Source organism: Podarcis cretensis, assembly GCF_951804945.1.
Source record: "Podarcis cretensis genome assembly, chromosome: 1".
NCBI lineage: Eukaryota > Metazoa > Chordata > Lepidosauria > Squamata > Lacertidae > Podarcis > Podarcis cretensis.
Genome location: NC_137170.1, coordinates 28,918,746 through 28,925,157, shown reverse-complemented (window position 1 = coordinate 28,925,157; position 6,412 = coordinate 28,918,746).

Genomic DNA, 6,412 nt, shown 5'->3' with positions numbered 1-6,412 from the left:
GTGGCGTTTACTATCTCATGTTGGGGTGAGTCCCCTGACCTTGGAATCCTCCTAGTTTTCTAGTCACCCTGAAGGCAGCTAAGAAATACTCCTCTTACTCTCTTGATGGGTTTCCTTTGGCTCTCCATGACAGCAGCTATATAAACAGTGCAGGAGCTTGCTGTCAATCATCCCTCATAGGCCCATAGGAAGCTGCCCTATGCACACAGTTAGACCAGTGGTTCACAAGCTCAGTTCTCTCCACAATGACAGGCAGCTGCTCTCCAAGATTTCAGGCAGGTGTTTCTCTCCAACCAGCGTCAGACCACTGGTGCATCTATTGCAGTTCTGCCCACACTGATTGGTAATGGTTCTCCAGGGTTTCAGACAGGAATTGTCTCTCAGGCCTACTTGGAAATGCTGGGACTTCAACAGGGGACCTTCTGCTTTATTGCTGAGCCACAGCCCTTTCTCTACCATGTCTCCTAAGCCTCCCATCATCAGGGAGAGGCCCACATCTGCTATCTTTTCTCCATGCATGGCCTTTCTCTTGCTTTATGGAGAATCTATTTGTGTCCAGCCTTGTTTTCATGCTGTGGACATCCCACTTATTCTAGGAAAACGCTGGGACAATTAAATAGCCCCAGTCCCCTGAATTCCATTACGCATTCATTTGGCCACTTCATTTCTTTTTTTTTTTTTTTTAATAATTTTTATTAATTTTCCACACATAAAATAAAGAACAGTATAACACAATATAACTTCATACTCATCGGTTCATAGCCTTTTTTCTTTGACTTCCCCATACCTCCCCATCCCTGCATCCTTGTTTAAAAATTCTTTAGCAACCCTTAAGTCCATTGTCTTAGTTCCTTTTCGTAAATATTTCTTAAGTTTTTTTTGTTTACTGCTGCAATTCTTTACTTCTTACCCCCTGACATCTTAGCATTCCTCAATTTTACAGTTATTTTTAAGATATATTTTGAAATTCTTCCAGTCCTCTTCCACTGTCTCTTTCCCCTGGTCCCGGATTCTGCCCGTCATCTCAGCCAGTCCCATAAAGTCAATCACCTTTGTTTGCCATTCTTCCAGAGTAGGTAGTTCTCATTTGGCCACTTCATTTCGTGTCCTGAGGCTAAGAAACTTTCCATTTAAACATGTTGGCAACCGATGCAGTCATAAGCTGCATTAACAGAAGCATGGTGTGCGGATCACGAAAAGTTGTTAGCTCCATTCAGGCACTGTAACCCTTCATCCTGCACTGATGGCTTGTTGGATCCTCACTGCAGACATTTGCCTGTCACTCAGGTTACAAGGATGGAGACAGGAAGGTGGAGCAAGGAATCTCCCTCACGTTATTCTACTCACATGGGGGGATTGGAATTTGAACAGGGGTGTAGTTCTACTCTAGGCATGGAAAAAGCCAGTTCTGGGTCTGGTTCTGGATTCCACTTTTTAAGAAAGACTAGAACCCCTGAAAACAAGTCCTATGAGGAATGGTTTAAAGGAGCCTGTACCTTCTCAGCAGAAGAATGGAATGAGGCTTTGTTGAATCTAGTAGCAATAAGAACTTTGGGTTGTATTCAATGTAGTGCTAAGATCATTCCATTTCTGCTCCCCTCTTCCCCCCTTGCACACTGTTCTTGGGGTCCTTCTGACCCTCTGGAGCAGATTTGGGGAGGGTTGCAGGGGTGGGTGCAGGAGGAGAAGGGGAAAATCCCATTGCACAAGCAGGAATCATTGTGCTCATTTCCACTAGCACAACTGTTCAGGTCCCGTCCGCATTATACGTTTAAAGCAGTATTGTACCGCTTTGAATGTATCGTGCAGGTGAGGACTTAGTTGAATATGGCTGCTGAGTTGTCTTTGGTTGCTGTGATGGTAGAGGAAAGTATGTGGGCAGTTGGTTTCCATTCCTAGACCTTTACAGCAATTAGCTTGTAGCAATGATGCTTCTGCCATGTTGACTCAGCACCCAGGCACTAAACTGGAAGGTGTGTGGAGATCATATTGTAGAAAACAGGAATCAGTTCAAGGTGATACATAAGTACTGTAGAGTTGCTGTTTTGCACTGCATAAGTCATGGTGATCCAGCTGAAACACCTGTCATTGGGCTTCCAGCTATCACAGGGAAGGTAACCCACCCACCATGGCTTGTGTGTGCAGAGCACACAGAATCAATTGTCCAGAAACATTTTGTGAGGAAGTGTCATGGGCAACACAGTGGAAGGGAAGAAGAAGAGAAGAGAAGAGTTTGGATTTGATATCCCGCTTTATCACTACCCTAAGGAGTCTCAAAGCGGCTAACAATCTCCTTTCTCTTCCTCCCCCACAACAAACACTCTATGAGGTGAGTGAGGCTGAGAGACTTCAGAGAAGTGTGACTAGCCCAAGGTCACCCAGCAGCTGCATGTGGAGGAGCGGGGACGCGAACCCGGTTCACCAGATTACGAGTCCACCTCTCTTAACCACTATACCACACTGGCTCCCAGGGAAGAGAAAGAAGCAAACTTTTATTTTAAGTTCCCAGAAATTTTCAGGCAATGAATTTATTTTTCTTCTTGAATGCATTAATGAAACATGAATTCACAGAGGGGTGGGGGTTCTTCCCTTTTGAGCTCAAGGATAGTACCATCTGGTTTGCTAAAAAGCCCTGAAGATGTTTCTTAAAGCTCTACTGTGACAGAACAATGAATCACAGAACTTTGGCACATCATAAAGCCATCAACGAAGCAACAATGTCTGCTGCACTTCCTTACACCATCCATACACATGGATGGGTTATTTAGAAAGTGGTTATTACAGAGGCTGGCTAAGACACTTTGGTATTTGCAGTTGGTAGTATTGTTTAGGCAAAAACCTACCACCATGAAACATATTCCACAAAACTGTGATTGGCTTGGATTGATTTCTTGAAAATCTTAGAACTAGCCTTGAAGACAACATCTCCAGCAACCTCTGGCCTAGATGCTTCCAGGGGCGGGCTCCTCTTAGCCAAACTGCAATGAAATATACTTCTGCTTATGAGCAAAAATCTGATGCCCTCCAGATGTTGTTAGTCAACAAGTTCCCGCACCCTTACCCATTGACCATGCTGGCTGGGGTGATGGGAACTGTTATCCAAAGCATCTGCAGGGTATCAGGTTTGGGTAGGCTGTTATAGCTTGGCTATACTTGGCTATGTCCCTCACTTTAATATGCCTCTAGGAAAATTCATTAGAGTTTTCCCTCTCTCTGTACAGTCACAGCTCACAGTTCGTATGTGGCAGGGTCTAGCATCCAAACAGTTGTTCTGGTGGCATGGCCACTCCAATATTCAAAAGTGTTGGGTATCATAGATTTAAGAGAGGAGAAAAAAATAATGTTTCGGCAAATCTGATGCAAGTTGGTTTGGCATATGTGGGGCATAGAAAATAACAGCTTTATATGGACCATTTAGCAATGGAAAGATGCATGTATCAAATGAGGGTTGGCAGAGCTCAAGCCAAACGGAGGCAATTTCTTTACAGTACAGTGCCTATTTCTGGAGGCGGAAGCTAAAAACTGGAGAAACATAGTGTAATTTTGCTGTACTAGTAAATACTATGCAAAATATGTTTATCATTAGCAATGATTTATCTGTTAGATTTTTTTTAAAAAGTAATTATTTTGTTAAAATACAAAATTCTAAAAAGGGAGAGGGGAACTACCTTAAATTCTTACCAGTTAGATCAAAGAAAAGAATGTTTATACCTCTTCCATGCTTCATCTTGCACAAAGCCTCCTTTCTCATTGCAAGCTAGACTCTAGTTTACAAAAAAAGTCGCTTGTGAATGGCTCCCTGTTGAAGAAAATATCTAGGTGCTAACAAAACACAGAGGAGGATACAGCTGATAGGAACAATGGTGTTTTGTGATGGCCCCTTTCCCCATTTTAGTTCTGCTTCAGGGTCTAACCCATTGGTCTAGAAACTACATTATGGTCATTAAAGTTATTGCACAAATGCTTACAGTGCGTATGAGTGGGGGTGGGGTGGGAGGGGGAAATCTTCTTTAATTCAAACTAAATGTTATATTACAACCACCCCCAGTTGGCGTTTGAGGACCAAGAGTTTGACACAAACAGTTGGCATTCCCAGAATGTCTCATGCCACATTAGTCTCTTTAAAACATATGTATGCCAGTGGGTTCATTAACACGACTGGCAATTTAGAGGGAGGCAGGCAGGCGGGCAAAATGTAGTGAGTCAATTAATGCGGTGAACCATAGACAAGATACTGACTTTAGCTAAAATTGATCACTTGTCTGTGATCAAGGTCTTTAGCCAGCAATTAGGCTTTTGTTGAAAGGTTATACTTGGGGAAAGGTTAATGATGTCTTAAGAATGTTGCTCTTTTTTGTTAACAGAGTGGCTATGCATGTGTGTGTGTTTTCCTGTCATTGCATAAACCTGGGTATTGAAATTTACTATTTTGCTTCCATTAGAGATGGACAAGATTTCTCTCCCCCACCTCACCATTCTTTATTTGGTATTTTTGTCATTTATTTATCTGTGGAAGACTTTGTTTTATTGATTTTTTTGGTAACCAATTACACAAAACACACAACACAGGACTCCCGCTCCCTCCCTACAAATAATTAAAAAAAAATAAGTACACTTGCAATTACATTTAGCTTCTTTCTCCTCCTTATTGCTCACATTTATTTTAGTTCACTCGGCATATAGTGGAAACAGAAAGCAATTCATTCAAACATTTCGTTTTGTACTCATTTGGCTCATTTGAGATACTCCCATTTCCAAATATGTGATTATTGGCCACTGGTCTTTCGTAAAATGATCAGATTTCCACCTCCCATTTTGAGCACTAATTTATGGTGATAGAGATAGATAGATACCAATCCTGTTCTGTAGGTGATTTGGTAAATTTCCATTTCTATGTTATCACTAATTGGTCAGCCGTTAACAAATGATGAATTTATTTCTTATAGAAGTGTTTTAATGACTGGTGCCATTCATGTCTGGGAAGTAGGAAACTGCCTTATATTGAACCAGGCCATTGTCTATACTGATTGGCAGTGGAGTCCCAGTGTTGCAGACTTTCTGAGCCCTACCTGGAGATGTTGAGGATTAAACATAGGAGCTTGGAGGTCTTTAAGCAGAGGCTTGACAACCATATGTCAGGAGTGCTCTGATGGTGTTTCCTGCTTGGCAGGGGGTTGGACTCGATGGCCCTTGTGGTCTCTTCCAACTCTATGATTCTATGATTCTATGATTCAGCATTCAAAACACACACTTGTCATTTTGTTGATGTTGTGTGAGTCTTAAGAACATAAGTAAATCCCTGCTGAATCAGGCCAATGCCCCATCTAGTTACCAGACCCGCCAAGTGTCCCATTTTCCAGCGACAGTCCCAGATTTAGAGAAGTCATCCTAGTTTCTGATTTGATCCCAGAATGTCCCACTTTTCCTAAGGGAAAAGTCCCTACTTTCATCGGAGAACCCTTGGAGGATATGGAGTTATGTGACCCCTGAGCCAAGGAGATAAGTAACTATACAATCTTTAGAAGACACCTGAAGGCAGCCCTGTATAATATTTATTGTTTTATTATGTTTTTATATATGTTGGGAGCCGCCCAGAGTCAGATGGGTGGAGTATTATTATTATTTAATAGGACATCCCTATTTTCATTGGAGAAGTGTTGGGAGGTATGCTAGTCTAGCATCCTGTTCTCTCAGTGGCCAGCCAGATAGATGTCTGTGGGAAACCCACAAGCAGGACCTGAATACAACAGCTCTCAAATATTCCACTCTTGTAGAATCAGGTTCAAAAGTCATTTTGTCTGTACAATGTTGCAATAGGCTATATTTATCTATTTTAAGCATTTATAGCCCAGCTTTGTACCTGGTAACCAACTTCCCAGAAAACTGGCTGACAATAAGCAAACATGAATATAAAGTTAAACATAAGATTTCATTTAAAGGCAGTTGTGGTGACTCCCTTAAGGGCTCTGAGGCAGAGATGGGTAACTCCAGATGTTGCTGGACTCCTTCAGCCGCAATCAGCATGGCCAACAGTCAGGGGTGATGGGGACTGAAGCCCAACATCTGGAGGGTCACAGGTTCCCCAATTCTGCTCAAGAGTTTAATAGCGTAAAATGTCAACTCCCTGGGCTTAAATGCTCTGGCTGCTTTGCACATTCCAGTTCCTGCTCAAAAGACCTATGGTGACCCCAGATTCATGCTATTTCACAACCAGGGCCAGATGTTTTAGTTGCTAGTGGGTGATGCATCTTCTCACCCAAGCATCTGGACAGCCAGACATGATGGCGACAGCAGAAGCTAGAAGTCGTTGCCACTTCAATATAATGGCAAGGACACTCTTCCTCCATTTAATTCATTCCATTTTGTCTTGAAGAAGACCAGAACTCCCAAGTCCCGCCTCCCCCCCCCCGAA